Here is a 22,037-nt window from a genome sequence, read left to right as displayed (position 1 = left end):
TTTTGCACCATTTTCCCAGTTGCATTATTCCAAATGTGAAAATTGTTGCTCACGTAATATCCCTTCTGAGGGTGATGCCACACAACCAGGTTTATTTGCCTGCTGCACAGAGAACAGCCAGTGTCCTGAGACAGTCGGATTGCAATGGAGAAAGAGTTTTTATTTTGCATAGTGCTACCGGAGAAGAGAGGACCGCCTCCCCGCTTAGCACTATTAGGAATAGACACTTTCTCCGCCTTAAAACCTGCTGACTCGGAAAATTCACTGCTTCTTGGGCAGCGGGCAAATGAACCTGGTTAGATAGCAACAAGAGCTTCTTAAAGAAGCCTATATGTACCTCCTGAAGGACAAAAAGGACAACCGTCATGTTGCTTCTCCCCCACACAAAAAGCCCAAGCGGAAAGCACCCCAAAGGAATCTCCACCCCTACCCCCAAAACCCTCCTCTCTGGAAGCCCGTACAGGCTTCCCCAGCCCTGATTGGTTAAATCTGAATCCTTCATTTACATAAAGGCCCCCAGGCTCTGATTGGCTGATTCTGAATCCCTAATCTGCATATCGAGCCTGGGCCCTGATTGGTCCCTTTTTAACACCTAGCTTTGCATAAGCAAGACCTCCTTTTTCTGCCTTAAAAACCCTCACCAAGCGCTTAGGGGGAGACCCTCTTGCCTCTCCTTGCAGAGGCCTTGTCCAGACTTCAATAAAGGTTGTTAGTGTCCGCGGAAGTCTCTCGCTATCCTTTTTCTGTTTCATTCTCTCTAAACCCTTTTTCTGACACTTCTTTTTGGAGGTTGATGGGCAACTTTTTCCCCAAGGCAACACGATCTACTATGAGGATGGTAGTTTTTCAATATCTAAAAGTCTCTCATGGTTATCCTAAATATAACATATACATGGCAGGCAGGATGAAATCACCTGGGGAAGGAGTGTAGCCAAAGAAGACAAAAAGATCCAAGAACGTTACAATTTTAAAAATCAAGTAAGGAGGAAGGAAGGGACAGAAAAATAAGAGAAAAAGTCCCTAATGAGTTAGGTAAAAAAAATAATAAATCAGGAGCATACCATGCCAGAGAACCCATAAGAGGAAAGATTTTCAGGGAAGATAGATTGGGTGTAGGATTAACTATTGCTGAAAATCAAAATGAAGAACAGAGAAAAGGCTACCAGGTTCTGCAATAGAGAGTCATTGGTTCTCTTGACAACAAACATTTCAGTAGACTGGTGGGGACAAAAGCCATCCTTGAGTGAAACAGTGACTGGAACAATAAGCAGCTAAACAATATAATTTTTTTTAAAAAAAAACCTGTAGTAGCATTGAATTGCAAATGAGTCTATTAAGAACTCCATAAAGCCTACATTAATAAAATATTAAATAAGTTTTAAAAGAGTAAACAAGTTTAAATTTCAATTGTGGGGCTGGGTGCAGTGACTCATGCCTGTAATCCTAGCACTCTGAGAGGCCAAGGCTGGAGGATCACTTGAAGCCAGGAGTTCCAAACTGGCCTGGGCAACACTGAGACCCCATTTCTACAAAAAATTTAAAAAATTAGCTGGATGTGGTGGCTCGCACCTGTAGTTCCCGTTACTACAGAGGCTGAGGCAGAAGTATTGCTTGAGCCCAGGAGTTAGAGGTTGCAGTGAGCTATGATGATGACACTGCACTCCAGCCTGAGTGATAGAACAAGACCCTGTCTCAAAAAAAAAAAAAAAAGTTCAATTGTGTTAGTACTTTAATGAAACAACTCATCATAAATATATCTATTTCTGTAAGATTATTTATTCATTTAACTCAATCCAAATGAATTTACACCAGAATTTTTCATGGAACTTTGTAAGTTGATTCTAAAGTTTATATAGAAAAAAATTAACTTGCAATAATATCCAAGAAAATCTGAAACAGAAAAATAATGAGCCATATGAGATTAAACGTTAGCCATATGAGAAAAAATGTTATAAAACAACAGGAAATATTAGCACTGGCCACAAATAGTCAATATAACTAAGAAGTCAGACATAGTCTTGAATATATATGGCTTGGTAGTTGCTGGTGAAAGTAGCATTCTAAATCAATGGGGGCAGGGCAGAGGGAGTGTGAATTAAATAATGCTGGGATAAATGGATAGCATCTGGGGGAAACAGATGAGCTAAATTCTTTCTCTCAATTCTTATACCAAATAAGCTTCAAAAGGACCAATGTTTTAAATGTAAAAAATCAAACCATAAAATGGAAAGGAAATGAAAGGGAAACATTGGCAAATTCTCTTACATACTTCATTAGAAAAGGTCTTTATAAACATGTTGTAAAACCTTTCAGAACATGGTGTAAAATCTATTTTAAAATTTATAAATTTGTGTTCCACAAAATTAAATTTTCCAAGAAAAACTTAATAAACTTAAGAGAAAGAAAAAGAAAAATTACAAACTTGGTAACTTAGCTATATTAGTAACACGTATGCAGATACGTCGATTTTCTTAATACATGCACTGCCCATTCAAATCAGTGGGAAAATTATTAACAAGCCAATAGAAAAAGTGGGTAAAGACATGAATTCAGAGAAAAAAAGAAATGCAAAGATTTTTCAGATTTTAACATATGATCAACCTCAATCATAACAAAATGAATATAAATTAGAATTATGTTTGGGTTCAAGTTTTCAAGTAATACATTTGGCAAAAATCAAAATTCCCTTACTACACTGTATTAGTGAGGGCATAGAGAAACATTCTCATAATATTGGTACAATCCTCTGGAAGGCAATTTTACAACATCTACCAAAATCACAAATAAACATATATATCCTTGGATTCGATAATTTCATTTTTAAGAGTTTATCCTATAAATACATGCCATAAAAATATAATTTCAAAGATTTTCAGAGCAATGTTTTCAGTATTAGCAAAAGATTGAAAGCAACCTAAATCTTATTGTGGGGAACTGTATATATATGTATATATATAAATATATATATATATATGTATGTATGTGCATATATATATATATATATATGACAACAAGCCACGAAGTGGTTAAAAGGAATGAGACACACCTTTGCACACTTTATGATAAAGTAAGTGGAAAAGCTAAATATGCTATAACTTGTGAGAAAAAAAAAATCACTTCAAGGAAGAGAAACCTGAGTATTGGAGATCACTGAAAGAAGGGTTCTTATATTTTGTACTGCTTTGATTTTGTCCTGCAGTTTTATGTTGCCTTCTCAAAAACAATTATATTAAAAAATCTTTTGAGGAGGACAAAAAAAGTCATAAAATGAAGGCAGTGAGTGAGGACAGTTACTTGTAGTGTTGCTGAGAAGGATACAGAAAGATTAATATGCAGTCAAAGTTTTGTTGCTTTTGTTGTGATCGTGGTTGCTTTTTAAAAACAGAGAGGGTCTGAGGGTCTGAGTGTATGAACCAATTGGAGAAGGAGAGATATTACCCAAAATGGAGGCAGGTAGAGAAGTCCTGAGAGGGCCCAAGAGATAAAATGCAGGTGAACAGAAAGGTTCACCTGTGGTTAGAACAGGGGCACTTCCATTTTAACGAGTAGAATGAAGACAATTGTTAGATTGCTTTTGTGTGAAAATGACGACTCCCTGGTGGAGAAGTTGGCCTGTTGGAGAAGGGGAACTTGTTCCATTTTAACCAGTAGAATGCACCATTGTGGATACAAATGTAGCTAAGTTTGGTGTACCATTAGGTAAGTAAAAAATGAGGTTCTGAGATCCTGTATCTAACTAGCCCATGAATTACAAGACTAAATTATCTTCGGTGAGTGAGGCTTATGAATGGGAGGTGGTAGAGAACTTTGAGGCAAGAAGATTAATAATAACTCATTCATCTTGGGTATGGGAAATTGAATAGGAGTATCAGACAGGTCTGAGTAGTTTTGAGGCTTGTGGTTAGCAACTTCAAGTGAAATTAGTTGGACTTTTTCAGTGTTCAGCTATTAGGTTGCAAGTATGGTGTAGGCGGATAGATGAGTTAATTGAGGTTAGAGTATCATAACGTATTGCAGGGTTGGGGGGTAATAAGAGTAACAAGGGAGATGTATCCGTTTGCAAGGGGGTGATTATAATGATTCACCTTGGAATCTAAATTAGACTAAAAGGTAAATGAAGATAGGAGGTGGGGACAGAGGAGGAGTTGGTGAAAAGTGATGTTGTGGTAGGATAAATGAATTGAAGATCTGTATTAATTCGAACAACAGTTGTCCTGGGAATTAGTAGAGAAATTGAACTGCAATGATAAAAAGTAGGGCTAGGGTGGAATGTATAAAATAGAGATTTTGCTAAAAACAGCAGAAAAGGTAAAACCACAAAAGTCGGTGGCTGGTGTAGACTAGGGGAAAAGACTGCAATCAGGAGGATTTTTCTATGCCTCATTTTCTAAGAGCTTTGACAAGTAGTCAAAATATTAAATTTTATCAAATACATTTTAGCCTCTTTTGAAATGAGCTCTTTTTTTCTTGTAGGACATATATGATGTATGCATTATATGGTATATTTCTATTATTTAACCCTTCTCTAATAGAGTAAAACTGCTTGAAAATAATGATTTTTAAATAAGCTGTTTTATGCAATTTGTTAGGGTTTTATTTTGAATTTTCATGTTGACAATCATAAAAGTGATTACTCTGTAATTTCAGAACTATACTACCTCCAAAAGCCTAATTGAATAACTTTCTGTCCTTTTCTATGCTCTTGACTACATGATTTGGCATGAAATGTTAAATCAGTTCCTTGTAAATTTGTAATAAGTCATCTGTTCTTGTTTAGAATTTTATGTGGAAATAATTTTTCAAATTGTATTTTTTTCTTTCATTACTCATTTTTTATATTTTTAGAAGTTTAGTATCTTCCAAAGAAACAGTTATTTCATAGAAATTTTCAAATGTATTAGAATTGAAGAATATATAGTCATCTCATAATTTTTATAATTTTAATCTCCTACTTATGTGTTGTTACATTCCTTATCTCTCAAAAGATTTTTCTCCCATGGTTATAGTTTCCAGAAGTTTAGTTTTACTATTTTTCCCCAAAGAATCAACTCACATGTTTCCTTTGCAGTTCTACTATATTTTTCCTGTTTTCTAGTTCACATCCTTTAACTGCTTCCTTCCTTCTTTTCTTCCTCCCTTTTCTCTCTCTCTCTCTTTCTCTGTGTTGTCTGTGCGTGGATGGGGGGAGAGGAGGGGTTATAATTTTTTTCTGAATCATTTTGAATTAAATATTTAGTTCATTTTTGCTATTGTTTAATCATGATATAGCATTTGAGTTTAGATGCGAATCTATTTTATCAGTTTTCAATGTAGGGTTCTCATTTTTATTGTCGTAATAGTCTAGAATTACAAAATTTAATCACTTCTTATCTTAAAAATCATTTATATGAGATTTTTAATTTTTCGTTTACTGCTTTTGCTTTACAAACTTCATTCACTTTTTGAATTTTGTCTTACATACCATTACATTTTTATTTTCATGTATGTTAAAACAACCTGTAATTTGCACAACATGGATGAACCTAGAGGACATGCTAAATGAAATAATCCAAGCACAGAAGGACAAGTACTAGATGATCTCACTTGTGTATGGAATCTAAAAAAGTTAAATTAGTAGAAGAAAAGACTAAAATGGTGTTTACCAGGGGCTGGTGGAGCAGAAGGGCGTTGAGGAGATGTCAGTTGAAGGATACAAAATTTCAGTTAAATGGAAGGAATAGAGATCTATTAGAAGTTCAAGAGCTCTATTATTCAACATGGTGAACATCACTAATAGCAATATATCGTATATTTGAAAATTGCTAAGAGTAGATTTTAAGTGTTCACACTACAAAAACATAAATAAATATGTGAGGTAATGCATATGCCAATTAATTTTATTTAGCCATTCTATTAATATAATACAATATATACATGCTTCAAAACATATTATGTATCATAAATGTAACAATTGTTACCTGGTCATTAAAAGAAAAATGCAAAACACTGAACTGAAAGTCTTATGTGAACAAGAGTCTGAAATCATTGCAGTTCTTTGATATCCTTGACACTGAAATATCTCACTAACTATCCCAGTTCATGAACAGTCTCTAACTAGCAGTTTACCTTTTCTTTCAATTGTGCTTCACCATGGTGGGGTGTTTTTTGGCATGTGTTGACTTTTTTTTTTAAAGTATACTCAAAGAAATCAAAAGACTCTGAGTTGGTAACTCATAATACCTTAGACAGAAACAAAAAAAGGATAGATAATACTGTTGTCACTGAGGCAGGCATTATCTTCCTTGAAGGGATTTAAAATATATATGTCATAACAATAGTTGTTGTGCATATGTGCTGATGTTCTGAGAACAAAACAGTACTACTAATATCTGTATAATGCTTTGCATTTTATAATTAATACTTGACAAGTGCCAATTTCATGATTGAAATTCCTAGACCAATCATGCCATGATTTGTTATTAAACATCTATAATTATAGAGTCAAGCCATGGGAAAATCACTCACTATATCCATAAAAAAATAGATGATACAAAGATATTACACAACTTTATGCTGTCTTCCTGAGAAGCAAAAATACAGACCACAAACCCTAAATTTCCCTGAGGTTCTCTGTTTAGGTGTTGTCTCTGCTTAAATGAACACTCAGGAACTGATTTGAAAAGAATAATTCTAAAAGTCAGAAGTAATTGTAGAAGAATAAAAAATTTCTTTATGATAAATGTGTTTCTTATTTAAAAGACATTTGAAAGTGTTATTGATAAATAACAAAGTAGGAGTATCCCAAAATGTTAAAGCACTTAACTGAAAATTGGACTCATATGGACATCTTATGATAACCCTGAATAAATTGTCAAAATCTTCATATAGCTTTTCTTTTAAGAGCAGTTTACTTTTCACTCAGGTTCTGTCTTCATAGTTGCTTTATTTTCAAATAAAGCCCTGTTATGTTTTGTTATTAATCACAGCTTATTTCCCTCCTTTAAAAAATCCATTTTTCATCTTTCTCAGAGCCATATACAAACATGAATGTATTCAAAATTTGTTGAAGCATCTAAACATTCAATTTTCCTCAGAGTGATAGTCCATGTACTAGTCTAGTGAAGTCAAAAAAAGACTTATCCCCAAGTTTTAAAATACATTTTTACTGCTATTTCTCAATCATCTTTATCATCACTTCTTTCTTTGCCCTAAGCATTGATGTATCCCAGAATTCTAGCCCAGTGTTCTCTTTTCATCTGTATCTTCTGTCTGGGAAAATCCATTATTCTGACTCAATTTCTTCCTATTTATCTATCCTCCACACTGTATCTGAACGTTGTTCAAAAAAATTGGCACAATATAAACCAGCACACTATCTGAAAAAGGCGTCGACACAGAAGATGTAAATCTTAAACACAAACATAGAAAAATTTAATCCTGTTAACAACCTTCCGAATCAAGCAAACCTTGACTTTTCAGTTGTATGAGTCAATAAAGTTATTTTATGATAAAGTACTTTGGACTGTGTTTTCTCTACCTCGCCATCAGAACACACAAAAGCTGATACTAAGAATGGAACATTGCAAATGACAGACACCAAATCCATTATTGGCAGAATCAAGGAGGCAGGAGGACTCTGGGCTGGAAAGATGATCACACTTGAATTTGGTAACAGAGATTACACCTTTTTATCTTGGTGTTCAAAGCTATATCAGAACTAATGGTCTTGATATAAAAAATATAGAATTTCAAAGTGTGCCTTCTAGTGTGTATGGTCCACTGTAAGTTTTATAAGAAAAGACAAACTTATGTTGAAATTGGTTTACCTGAGTACAGACAGGGAGAAAAAAATATGGCTTTATTAAGGAATACCTTTCTTGCCTGAGACTTTCTATTCAATGTCACTGAGAAATTTGACAGTTTAGAAAACTGATTTCTGTCCTCCATACTGAAGCTGTCAGCAGAAGCAGGGAAGTAGAAAGAACAGCAGGAGATAACACTGGAACCTATGGGAAGCCATTCTCCTCGGCCTCCTCCAAAGAAGTTCATATTTTAAACTATACTTAGAAAGAAAGACGATTACTTCATAATAAAGATACTGCATCTGCCCTAGTCCCTGTGCTCAATTGCCCAAGACAGAGGCCAAGATGCAGATAATGTGGGTGAGGGGGAGGGTCAGAGCAATAGGGCAGGCAGGTATTAATTGAGAAAAATATGGGACCTAGTTCTATTACAAAGACTGGCTTGAGGACATTCTTGTACTTGCCATAGAACTGTCTGAAACACACATAATTGAAAGTTACACTTAAGTTTTAAGGGAGTTGTCCTATCAACACTGGAAAACCATAGGTTACAATTATAACCACTAAGACATATACCAAATTCCCAATCCTATAGCAATTTGTACAGGAGGAGGGTACCCCACATACACATCTCCCATATGACCACTGAGGACAAAAATAGGAAAAACTATCCAGAAAAGCAGAACCAGGACAACTTTGTCTACTGACAAAAGAACTCCTTTCAGCATCAGAGCCAACATGGCAAAGCATCCTTACTGTTCTTTTTGAGCCAAGTATGATGCATGGTGTGGACTCTTGGCCACTGTATTTTATTTCCCATTCTAATTCAGTAGGCGTTTTATTGCAGATGTCTCTATTCTCTATCCATGTGTTGTGCATACGATGGGATATTTGATGGTGTCAAACCCTCTGTTAGTTTGCTGGGTCATGAGGAACTACGCTCAGACCTGATGAACAGGAATGCATATTAACCAGAGGCCATACACTTGGAGCTGTATGTAGTAACTGGGAGGAAGGAATTTAGGAATAAGATTCCTTTTGTATGTTAGGTGGGCAAAGAGATGGACTATAGTTGTTTGTTATTTTTAGGTTGCCAGGATCCATGCCTCCTGGGCTATTCAAGTGGGGCTCTATCCTCAGCTCTGACAAGTGGTAGCACCACACACCTGGCCAAATAGTGCACGGCAGTGTTGAATCAGGAATGGGCAAGTCACCAATCTGATCCAATCAGAATGAATTCCAGCTCAAGTAAGGGAGCGACAAAGAGCAAGTTGCTCTCTCCTCCTCCAGATTTGAACCAGAGATGGTGTAAGGTATAAAGCCCACTCCATGATGAAGAGTGTTTCTAGCTGAATATGAACCCAGCAGAAAGGAAGCACAGCTGAACAATGAAGAGAAAGAAACTTAGCCTGGCTAATTGCATATGCCCCTGAATTGAGAGACTGAAAGCTTACATTTATCTAACCCTAGACTTTTCAGTAACATGAGATAAATATCTTTTTTGTTAAAGGTGCTTGAGATTGAATTTGCATTCACTTTTTTTTTTTAATTTTTTTTTTATTTTGGCATATTATGAGGGTACAGATTTTAAGGTTTCAATAAATGCCCATTTCCCCCCATCCCCCCAAAAGTCTGAGTCTCCATCATGACCATCCCCCAGATGGTGCACATCTCACTCATTATGTATGTATATACCTGCCCCCCTGCATTCACTTTTAACAGGAAAAAAAATCTCAACTAATTTATTTCTCCATCGCCAATCCACAGATGTAAAGCATAACCAATATCCTCACATTTTAAAAACTTGACTTTTATCAGGCTTCTGATGGGAATGTCCACCTTGTTACTGAACCAAACCAGGGTCTGCTCACCTGGCAGAATAAAGGCAGACACTGAAGCCAAAAGTTGCTGCCCAAGCAAAAGGCATTGTTATTGCATACATAGTGTCATGCAAGGAATATGGGCAGCTAACACTTAAGACCCAAATTCCCACATGGCTTATAAACCAGAGTTGTTAAAGGTTGGGGTACATTTCTGGTAGGCAAAATGATAAATCAATACATGGAGGTTATACATTGGCCTGGTGCCAAAAAGATTGGATATCCTGAAGGGCATCGGGGGAGGGTGGCTATGGTCTTAGGTGGATTCAGAGATTCTTGGATTAGCAGAAAGGAATGTTAAGATGGATGTGACATGCCCCTCAAAGGGAAATTTAAAACAAAGAATGGAGAAACAAAGAATTCTAAAAGAATGGCCAGATGAAAACTGGATTCAATTTCTCAGTTCTCCCTTATCTGCATTTTCCATCCTGTTGGAGTTTCTGAAAAACAACTCAAAAACATATGTTAAAATGCCATCTTTTAGTTTTCCATCAGGAACCAAAATACATCATAACTCTGCCTTGGTTGAAAGGCCATTGTTCTCATCAGACTGACTATTCACTTTTCAAGGCTAGCCAGGTGCCCGGAACTTCCTCTCAAGGGACTCAAGAGTTTCCTCTATTTTCATGCTCTGGGGGGCCTGCAGGCCCCTAAGAGAGGTCTCTGCTCCATCCTAATCTGCCTTTCCTGCCTGGAAAACTTCTATATCCGGTAAGGTTCACTTATCTGTTCTCCCCTTTGTAAAGCCCTCCCCAACCTTCTGAACAGATTCATGTTTCCAAAGTCATTATCATTGCTAAGATGACAACTAAAATGTGTAGTCTATCTGTTGTGTGTGTCTCTTAGATATGATACAGAGATTTTTGTCAATCAATGGTGGGGTTTTGTTTTTGACACTCTGAGTTATTTTGGCTCTCTACAGAAAACTACTACATAGGATTTAAAATAATTTATAACAAGTTATTGGCAGCAAGAGTTAAATTGTTATTTCCAAAATGTGGAGTCCTATTGAAAGTCATTTTTCAAAAAGCATACTCGCTTCTTTTCTGAGTAGGAAAGTTATAATTGTTGAGTAACACTATGCTTATTTGTGATATTTTTGCACAGAATAGAAACTCAGTGAGTGTTGGCTCCTGCTTATGTTCAAATTTTATATGTTTTTCTTTGTTGAGTCCCACGAGAATTTGTTTTTTTCTTTTCATTTACTCCCATTTCAGTAACTATGTGAGTTGGCTAAAAATAATACTTTGCCTAAGGCCCATAAACAAGAGTATTTTAAGGATGACAACCCTCAGTTTTTAAGGTTTAAGTTTTAAATGCTTTATTTTGTGTGACATGCTACCTCATTTAATGCTCAAGAGAAAAAGTGACACAATTACAGATGATGATTATCAAATTATTTTATACATTATACTAGTGGCCCAAACAGAGAACATTTATTTTTAAGTTGGGATGTTACAAAAAATATATCCTCTGTTTCCTTTAGTTCAACCAGTTCCATATTGGTGTTTTATAAACTGTTTTTCATATGTTCATGGCACAATGCTAACTTTTTATTAGGAAGTGGCCTCCTGGCTGGGTGCCCATTCATTGTATGACAGCATTTTCCCTCAGCTGTGGCAGAACAACAACAAAGAAGTTCACACTTCCTTATTAATTTCGGAAAACCCATATCATAAATAACACAGCATGAACCTTTTTATATCTTGACAATTGCTGGAAGTGCTCTATTTTATAACAGAATTTCAAGAATATCCAAATTAATTAATAAATGGTGACTATTGATGAAAACCATGTTCATAAGTCTTCTAATTATCTTAGAGAATGTTAATTATCCTTCAAAACTGGGACGTAGGCTATTAATAATTTGTTTTGTTCTCTTTTCAATGGTTTCTCCTTTTTTATTTTTGAATATGTTATCATAGTTTGTGACTTTGAAAGATGATAAGGGATCATCTTTTAAGTATTGATGTTTCCCAAAATTTATGGGAACAATTCAAATCCCTTAAGTCGTCAAGGTGAAGCTGGCAAGCTTGTGATTCTCATCCAAGTGGAACTACTTACTCTTGTTTAGGATAGAAATAATGTAAAAAAAAAGAAAAGTATGGATTAATAAAAAATGGACCTTTAGTCTACTCATACTTTAGTTGCCACTTTCTGCCTTTGAATTGGTCAAAATCTCACACGTAGTGCATGAGATATTTGCAATGCTATATAGAAGAATGATTGTGAACCCTGGACAAATGCTAATCTGAGTTTGATTTCTGACCTCCTCTCTATGTGATTTTGCTCAATCAATTTAATTTCTCTAAACCTGAATTCCATTGACTGTAAAATGAGAAGTTGACAATTTGCTTACAAATCTTTATGAATATATTAGAGAAAAATGAATAAAAAGCCCATAAACAAAAGCCTAGTGACACAACAAATGACAGGCACTCGTAAGAGGCCCTCAACTAAGAGCATCAACAACAGCAGTCGTTAGTCATCATCAGCTGTGAGTAGTTACTTTGAGCCAGACCTCTTTACACATGCTATTGATTTCAGCTAGCAGGCGAACACTAGCAGATGCTATCGCCTTGCTGTTGCTGCTGTTTTGTTATTTTGCTATTATTGCCCCAAATGATGCATTCTATTAAGTTAAATTCTTTGATTGGGAGAAAAGGTCACTGATATTCTGGAAAGAAAATGAAACAAAACTTAAGAAGACTATACACATTCCCTCCCTTCCCCTCCCAACAGCAAACTCTCCACTTCTACCCCAGAAGCGGCTGCCATGGTGTTTTCAGCTGGCTCTGTACCCTACTCGTTGCCAAAAAGTTACACATCGCCTCTTTATCTTCATTATGCCTTCTCTTTGCCCCTTTCAAATCCCATGCAGCCATCCCTGCCTGATGTGCTGCCCAGATGAGAATCAATATTAGTTGTTGTAGACATATATTTATTTTTTTTCTGATGGGAATGGTTTCAGATTGGCCATTAACCAAAGATTACAGAGAAGTTCTTTGGCCCTGAAGGCTTTAGGTGAGGTCTGTCCGCTCAATTGGCCATTTCCATCCGTCCACCCCATCTATTCACTGCTGACCTGCAGAGGCATGTAGCCATGTCAGAGGTGCCACAAGAAATATTTATCCTCTGAGACCAAAAAACACCAAAGAATTTTTTTTTCCTTTTGACATTGATGAGCCCCACTCTGGATTCATCAGTTTTGAACTCGACAGAGCAGAGAAACAGAGAACAGTGGCTCCATTTGTCAGCTGCAGCCTTGCCCTTCGACAACGCAGAGGGCAAGTTCGCCAGCCTCACAGAAAGGGCTGTGCTCCGATTCCTCCATCCCTGATGGGGATTTGAAGGCTCTCAGAGCAGTCTTGGTACCACGGGCACTAATTCTGATGTGTTTCACAGTGCGATCTTGGATATGTGCCAATGAGCTTGCCTGTAGAGGTGTTACGGAACACGTGTGTCCATACATGTAAGTATACCTACAACCAAGTTGAATAAATAATGACCATTCAGTTTATAAAGTTAAAGGAGCATTTTTTCTTCTAAGTTTTTCAAGGGATAGGTTTATAGAGTTGTTAAGAACAAATCAGTTAAGTTTAATCCAAGCTCTACAACTTATTTTCTTTGAGACCCTGGACAAGTTACTTACTTTCTTTGTGTCTCATGATCATACTGTAGGGATAGTTATACTCTTAAGTTTGCTTAGGCAGTTAACTTTATTGATATCATCTTAGAATATTTTTTAGAAAACACTCAGTAAGTGTTAGCCAATATTATCTTTAAAAAATGATTCAGGAAATTATTATTATTCTATATCACTTTACATTGTCCAAATTCAGAAATTGAAAAGAATGATATTTTTAAATTTTAATAAGTCACTGCATTTGATTATAGAAAAATATAAGCCAAATGTTTGGATAGATGCACAAATTACTTTGGCTTTGCATTTGAATTTGTCAAAATAAAACAATGCATTCAATCTTCTAATAATTAATTCAAATAAATAATAAATAACTATTTTTATTTCTAATGTCATTATGATTAAGCCACACACATGTTGAACTTCTCTTCTTTGTATATATCAACTTGTTTCCCAAAGCTTGTTTTTCAAAACTGCTTTCATTTCATAATCCAGGTATCAACTCCAGATTTTACCTTCTCAGAATAGCCTTCCTTGATTACTCTATCTAAATTAGATCCCAATACCCAAGAAATTCTCTATAATGTTGCCTATTTCACAGTCTCTGTAATTTTAATTACAATCAGAACTTATCTGAGTTATCTGCTACATGTTTCAGTCTGGCTCCTTCTACTCTCCCTCTATGTGATACTCTTGCTATTTTTGTTTACCACTGTATTACCACCAAGGCCCTGAACAGTCCCCAACTAGTAGTCATAAGAATAGCTTACATTTATGTACTTTATGCTTAACTTATTTTGTGAATTTCACATACATTGACAACTTAATCCTTACAACAACTTGGCAAGTTAAGTGCTATATGACACTCATTTTACAAATGAAGAAAAGGAAGCAGAGAGTGGTTAAGTAAGTAACCATGATCACACAGCCAATGAGCTCTGAACCACTACACCACTATACCAGTCTATCTCTGAATAAGCACTTAATCCATAGTTATTAACTAAAGGGCTAAATGTGCTAGGTTTGGAGCAAGGAGTTGAATGTGCAAAGGTGACTGAATAAGACCAAAACCCTCGGGACATCAGATATACAAGTCCATGTGAGGGTAATAAATTAGGTAAGTTAATAAACAAGATAGACAGATTCAATCAATCACTGTACATGCTTTGATGCACGTATTTAAAGTGCACAGAGAGAGTATACATGAGGGAATGGCATTTCTTTGAGGGGTAAGGTCCAGTTTTCCTAAAGGAGATGATGGCCAATATCTGTCTTGAGGGAGAAGAGTGAATATGGGGATCTTAAATTGTACATTTGAAATAACTAAAGGAAACATTATATAATGCAGTAGAAAATGCTTGGAAAATATGGAGTATGTTGGCGTACCCCTACAACACTGCATGAAGTTGGTTTTGCCTTAGCAGCTGTAGCTGGATGCGGCCCACAGCAAGCCAGGCCGTTACCATGGATATGTGAACAGATGACCAAATGGAGCTGGTGTCTGTAGCCACGCTAACCTCTCAGAGAACAGAAGCCAAAAAGCACTTCTCCATCATGAGAGATCCTGTCTTTACAAAGATTAAACATGAAATTGCGTCATTTATTTCAAGAATAGTAATACATTTAGAAAATACAACCATTGGTCATAGTTGTCACTGCACAGTCACTGTAATCTATGGTTTAAATATTGTTATTTTAATTTTTTTTATTTGCTTTTGATAATCTCAACATTGATAAATTGTCAAATTTTACAAGGTCCTTTATAATGAAAAATGTATATATTCAGTTTGGAAACACTAAGATGTTACCATGTACCTGGAAGAAATAAGAAAAAAATATCATCCTCATAATTCTCAAATTTTCTTACCTACAAGCATTGATTTCTAGCAAAGTGGGAAGAATATGTGGCCTCTGCTGTTATTTCTGTGTAGAAGATGATTTTGAAGATAGCTTCAATTTGATTTTCTATGTTTTTTCATTTTCTATTTCTTAAATTAATTCTTATGCTCTATTTGGATCATGTACTTTAAGAATAGGTTTCTTAACTATTATAGATGACCTAGTTTGGTTATTTAGAGAGGACTTTGTTTACAAATTTATTACCCTTCTCAAATTCTTTAAGAAACTTAAAGCCTAGAAAGATTCCATGCATACTATGAACTTTATAACTGAATTAGTTAAAGTATATTGAAGACTAGATTTCTACCATCTTCATGTATTATAATTCATTACACACAGGGATGATGCTTATATTGCCCAACCACATATACATCTATACAAATACAAATTTAACATGATTTTCTTGTGTAACCTTTTAAAAAAATTGAATTAATCTTTAATAGAAGATCTTTATGATCCTTCAAACGAGATTTTTCCATATGAATGTTATTGTCTTCTTGTCATGAGAAATTAGTGTTATAGCTTCATAGCTTGCTCTTTTGTCTAATATATTCCTGGAAATCTTTCATTCTCTAACCAATCAATCAGAATATATTTTTAAGGGTTGAAGGATGTTTTTTTTTTCTGTGTATATGTGTGTCTGTTTGATGTAAGACATAAATCAAAATTGCACAGCAAGTTAGGTTATCATGCTGAGCTTGGCAAAACTGATGTAAGATTTCTCATAGTGGGAAAGAAAAAAAAATTTTTTTTCTATTGTGTAGCTTGTGAGTTAGTATAGGATAGAGGAATAAGTGGCCTTTAGAATATATTTCCAATTTAATTAGTCCTAAGGTTTATATTACATTAAAGTAAAATTTCACTGGAATTTTTTACATCATCAAATATTAAGAATACCTATAGTCTCCTGAAAATATGCTAATTAATTTCATTTTAATTTTCTTAAATAGCACATTTTCTGCCATTTAATAGTACGAAGAAGCAGGAGAATGAGAACAAAGAAGCTGAAAGATAAGCAGAGAGAGAGGAAATTAAAAGACCAATGTCATCTATTCTAAAAAGAAAGAAACTGAATTTTAAGAATACTTGATAGTAAAATTAAGAAAAGAGAGAAAACAATTGATGTTGTCAATGGATATTGATCAAAAAGAAAAAAAATGGTTTGAAGTCCACATTCAATTCTGTTTAAATGGCTCTGATCTATGCTTTAAAATGAGATGATTTCACTCATTCACTGAAAACACACACACACACACACACACACACACATACACACACACACACCCTGGCACCATTCCCAAAACTGCTGTTGGGCAGTAGTTCTCTAGATTCTAGAAACAACAGCAAAAATACCTTATATCCGGCCTATTCCTATATATTACTTGACATGGTCCTATTTCCTATAGAAAAGGCTATCTTTGCTCTGAAAAAAATGAAATGCTCTGTGATTGATTTTAAGAGCCCAGAAGAGGCAATAGTCTGCTGTCTTTTTAAAACAGAGAAAAAAGATGGCCAACTCCTAAGAAATAAGCCAAAGATCTCTGGGAAGGTGTGACTGGGGTTGGGTTGACAAAGAAGTTGAGCATAAGTGACCCAAAAAACTGCATTTATCTTAAGCATTCATTTTTTTTCAAAACCACTCTAAAATATTTTAGTTTTCTTCTTTTAATTGAAGAGTAATATTTTTTTCTGTCAAATATACTTAATTACTTTGTCTTTTAACAATCTCAAACAGAGGTCTTCTTTTGTTATTTTTTTTTAAATTGGACTTTTTTATTTTTTAATTTAATACCTGCACAAAGTTTTAAAAATCCACATACCACAGAGTGCCCAATTGACTCACTAACTTCATTTTTGAGAGATGACCACACTGGGCCCCTTTTTATTTTTCTTTGGTTACACTGGTGGTTCCCATAGATCATGCTCTTTGATAGATTTACAAGGCATGAAATTGTTAGCCACAAAACACTCTAGGGAATGATTAGGAAGATACTCAGAGTCATAACTAAACCATGGGCCTTAATATTTTTAATATTTTGTTTCATTTATTTAACAAATATATATTGCATGCTATTATGCTAAGTATAGTTCCAGAATCTAAACAGATAGTAATAAACAGTTATTTTTTATACAGTAATGAGGAAATATTTAAAATGTATAATTAATAAATCCTATCATGGCCTACCTCATAATGTCATTAAAAATACCTTTACATTGTAAATTAGTTATTTTAGTAGGCTAACAATTTGTTTTAAAACTGAAACGTGAAATTTATGAAAGAACAACAAATTCACATATGTAGTTTTTATTTTTTATTTATGTAATTAATTACCCTATCACTAGACTATATTTCTTAATCTCTGGGAACTACCTTTGCAAAGGGTAAAATAAATAACCTAATACATATACATTTAATTTTTCAATTTAATTATAATCACAAAATATGGACACAGAAACCATAAAACTGTTAAGCCTCAAGTAACTTCAATGTTCAAGCCTTTATTTTAATTTGTATTTCTTAAAAGAGATGCATGTTTTCCTATGTCACTCACTTGATTAGCAGTTGGCAGAAATAAAATAGAATTTCAGGTCTCCTGCTTTCAGAACACATCTTCATAGAAACTTTTTTCTCTAAGAAGTCTTCGGTTGAAAATTTTTCCAAAGTGCCAAAAATATAAAATAAAATTGTCCCTATATTTTAGATTTAAAGTAATGAAAATAAATAAAATTGGGTTGACTGCTGGGCAAACACACTTCCAGGGTCTTTTAAAACACATATTCTTGAGATCTAACTTTTCTCCTGAAAGATTAGTGTCAACAAGATATAGTTAGCTGTCTGCCAAAGACTGGATATAGTTGCATGCTTCTGTGTACCAAAAGATAGAGTTGTTCTGCAGACTGGCGGCTCTCACTACTTTGTACACCACTGTGGTCATGTGACCAAGTTCTGGCCAAGAAAATGTGAGTGAAAGTGGTATAAACTAGTACTTCTCAAACTTTAGTTTGCATAAGGAGCATTTGAGGAGCTTATTAAACCCTTTACTCCTGGGCTCTACCTACAGAGTTTCTAATTCAGTAAGTTTGAAAAAAGGCCTGTGAGTTTGCACTTTTAATAAGTTAAGTATCACTACTACTTTGCCTATGTTCAGTAGAAAATAAGATATCTTTAATAATGTCATTATTTTTATGTTATGAGCAAACAAAAAAGTAATTGCTATCTATTTACAATTAGACACACATGGTAATGTTTTCTACTACCATCAATTTCATTGCAGAAGTTGTAGAAATTTACAAATTCAGTCTACAACTTTTTAATATGGATATTTCAAAGGTGGAAAATCCCTTTTCAACTAGGGGCTATTCAAATGAAAAAAGATGTAGAAGGGAGATGAAGAGTAAGAACTATGAATTTAAAAGATAATTTGTCATCTCTATGTTATTCCTGAGAAATTATAACCAAAAGGAAAAAAGAAAGATGCAAAGTGAAAAAAGACACTAACACATATTTTATAGACCTTAGAAGATCTCTCCTGACTACCATGTTGTTGAATTCTGATGTAAACTACAACAATTAAGCTCTTCCTAGTACACTTATTATGAGCTTCAGAAAATCACAAGAAAGCAGACATAACAAAATTATTATACTGTAATGCAGACTCTCTTTCAACATAAAAACAGCAAGATGTTCTACTGACATGCCAGGAAAAATTCTTTGGCTTGGAAAACTCTCCTTCCAAAAACATCGTTATCTTCCAGTCCACTTTTTCATTTATTTGTAACCTTCTCACAACTCAACAGCTTCACTCTTCACCTTTCTTTTTCATGTCTATTACAATGTATAAACAGCTTGCCAGATGCATCACTCAGTTCCCATGGTTTCAATCCATTATTTCAACATCCTTAAAAAAGCAAGTACTCCTGGAGCACTTTCATTTCACAGCATGACTGCTATTTCTGATCCCTGTATGTTTGCTTAAACCCATAACCTCTCAAATTAGGCACATTTAGGTAGCCTCCCCTTATTAACTTGAGATCATGGATTAGTCTCCACTATACAGTAATTATTCAAGGTGGACAAAGAGAGTTTGTGTTCGTTTTCCCTGCCCTACCACAGAGCTGAGAACTCTACCAAAAAACTATGTCATCATTTTATCCTTCGTTTGTGCTAGGTGATCATCATGTGGTAGACGGGGTACTTGATGTAATAAACAGTTGCAACTTGCCTATCAACACAGTCAACATTTTTAGGAAAGCTAAGGTTAGAATAAAAACCTCACAAACTAATAAATAAACCATAAATGATGCATATTATATATTCTAAGTCATTTAAGCTTTAGTGAAAATTATGTTGTAAAAATAAAATTAAAATGGACCCCAAACACACAGACCTGTGTTTGCAATATATGAAAAATTAATAAATGATTTGTATTTCATTATGTCTCTAAATTATACATGCCCTGTGGCAGGCCTTACAGGCCATTCACCTTGATAGCACAGTGCAGCATGCTACTAAAAGACAGCTGGTAAACATTAGTTGAATATTGAATTAGTAGAAAATATTAAGCAAAAATCAAAGTATGCTTCAAGAAACCCAATTTATTCCTGGCTTTTTTTCCTTTTATTTTATGTGATTGTTAAGAGGATGGCTTCTGGAATCAGACTGCTTTTGTTATAAGTCCTGGCAGCACTATTGAGCAAGTCACTTAACCTCTGTTATTCATGTTCCCAGCTGTACAGTAGCATAACAATACCACCTAGTTCAAAGAATTTCCAAGAGAATGAGAAAATTCACATTAGCCTCTTAGGTTAGTGTTGAAGGCATAGTAATCAGTTAGTAATTGTTCATTATTATGAACAATTGAAAAAGTATTAAGACTTTTCACTTAATACTGGTAAACAGCTCTGGTTTTTAAACTCATGACAAATGGGCCAATCAAAAAGAGATATAAAGGACAGAAATTAGATCGGGAAAAACCACAAAAAAGATATATTCATCATAAAACAAATAAAAATAAAGACTCATTGTTACAATATTTAAAACAATGTTTAGAACATTAATACCTACCATTTTATTTTGATTAGGGCCTTACTATATAAATGGAGTTTCTTGTTATTCTGTTCTTTTTTTTCAAGACAGGAAAATAAAGATATGTCATATTTCAAAGTTGTACAATCTCTAATGAAAATATCTGAAATTCAGCCTTCAGTCTTCTGAATCATACATTACACCACATTAGATGATTTATTCTATTAATATCACTGAGTAGAATGTTTACATAATCTGCACATATGTACTTCTTCATGTATTTCACTTCCATTTATCCTCCTTTGCTCTCTCCCTTCAACTTCATCCGCTCTCTGTTGCAACTGACTTTCGTGGTTTTATTGTTATCAGTGATGGTGGTGGTGATAGTGGTGATCTTAGAAAATATGCTTTTTCTTCTCTCACTATCTTTTTACTTTTCTCTTTATTTGATCTAAGAAATATAAGTACCCAATAATACAAAGGAGCCTTGCTTTGCTAACAGAATTTGGGATTTAAAGTACATGACCTCTATAATCATTGGTTCTACAGAAGGCTTCTTTACAGACTCATCTAGGAATAAGAAACTGCTTTCAGACATTCTCCAGTGACTAGCAGCATTTGTGATTATCTTTAAATGGGTAATTTCTGTCAAAGACCTACTCTCCCAGATAATTATATACAGGAAATTATTATTTATTTTCTTCAACAATGCATTGGAATAGTACCAAATAAATCATGTGCTGTGGTATTAAATGCTGGTGAAATAAATGAACATGAGTATCTAGGGTGACATGCCCTGGGAATCAAAAGTAATTATGATTTTGACACATTTATTAATAATCTCACTTATTAAGGAGCTGACACTGGGGGTCAGTAATTAGAAATTACCCTTATAATGTTACAAAGGATAAATATTCACTGGCTTCCGTTGAGATGGTTTCCTCTTTAAAAGAAAGGTCACTTATTTAGAGAGATTTGGATTATTCTCTTGATACCAATAGTTTGTACAGTTGTTGAACAATGACTTAGGTTTTTCTAGACCATGCTTCTGGACACGTTAAAGAACTCCCAAACCACTAGGCTGGCTCAGGTAAATATGATGTTCTGGATAATATCAGTATCAAAGAATAGCATGAATTCTTTTTTCCTCAAAAGATGGGATACTGGGGAGCTGCTTTTGAAAATATGGTTTAGAAATAACGTTTTACCATGAGGTATATATATATATATATTACCATGAGATATATATATATATATAATATATATATTATATATATAATAATGGATGCAAGAAGTAGTATACATCATAATTATGTAAATCTTACATATAGAAAAAGAAATGAAATGTTCTCTTTGAATAATGAGATCAATAATGGATAGCTTTTCTCCTTCATTTTACTTTTCTATATTCCCAAATTTTCTATGAGTACTAATTATTTTTCTATTTTAAAAAGTAAAATTACTGTTACTAAAAATATTTTAAATGTCATAGCATAACACATAACATAGCACTTTTTTCCTACTATCTCTTCATTATCATTCAAGTTTTCTTGTAATTCTTTTCTCTCAATCTGTACTATTGCTTCAGATAATGAACACCAAAGGCTTATTGTATTAAAATTACTCAATGTGCTTTATCGTAAAATTTAATTAGTATCTAATAATTACACCACTAGCCCATGATATAGGTCAAAATATAAAACAGAAGCCAGACCATCTAGAAAAAAGAGAACCCCAGCTCTGATACTTGTTAGCTGGGTGAGCACAGGCAAGTTACTTAACCCCATCGTATTTCATTTTTTCCACAT

The 22,037-nt window shown here is 34.4% G+C and overlaps 1 long non-coding RNA gene across 1 annotated transcript in view; it reads right to left on the bottom strand.

Annotated features, from left to right (window-relative positions):
- The window catches only part of LOC105881763 (uncharacterized), a 39,320-nt gene that overhangs the window by 5,781 nt on the left and 11,502 nt on the right, over positions 1 to 22,037 (bottom strand). The gene's annotated exons all lie outside the window — the stretch shown is intronic.

This window comes from Microcebus murinus, chromosome 15 (genome assembly GCF_040939455.1).
Source record: "Microcebus murinus isolate Inina chromosome 15, M.murinus_Inina_mat1.0, whole genome shotgun sequence".
In the NCBI taxonomy this organism is placed as follows: domain Eukaryota; kingdom Metazoa; phylum Chordata; class Mammalia; order Primates; family Cheirogaleidae; genus Microcebus; species Microcebus murinus.
This window is presented reverse-complemented; position numbering and strand designations above follow the sequence as displayed.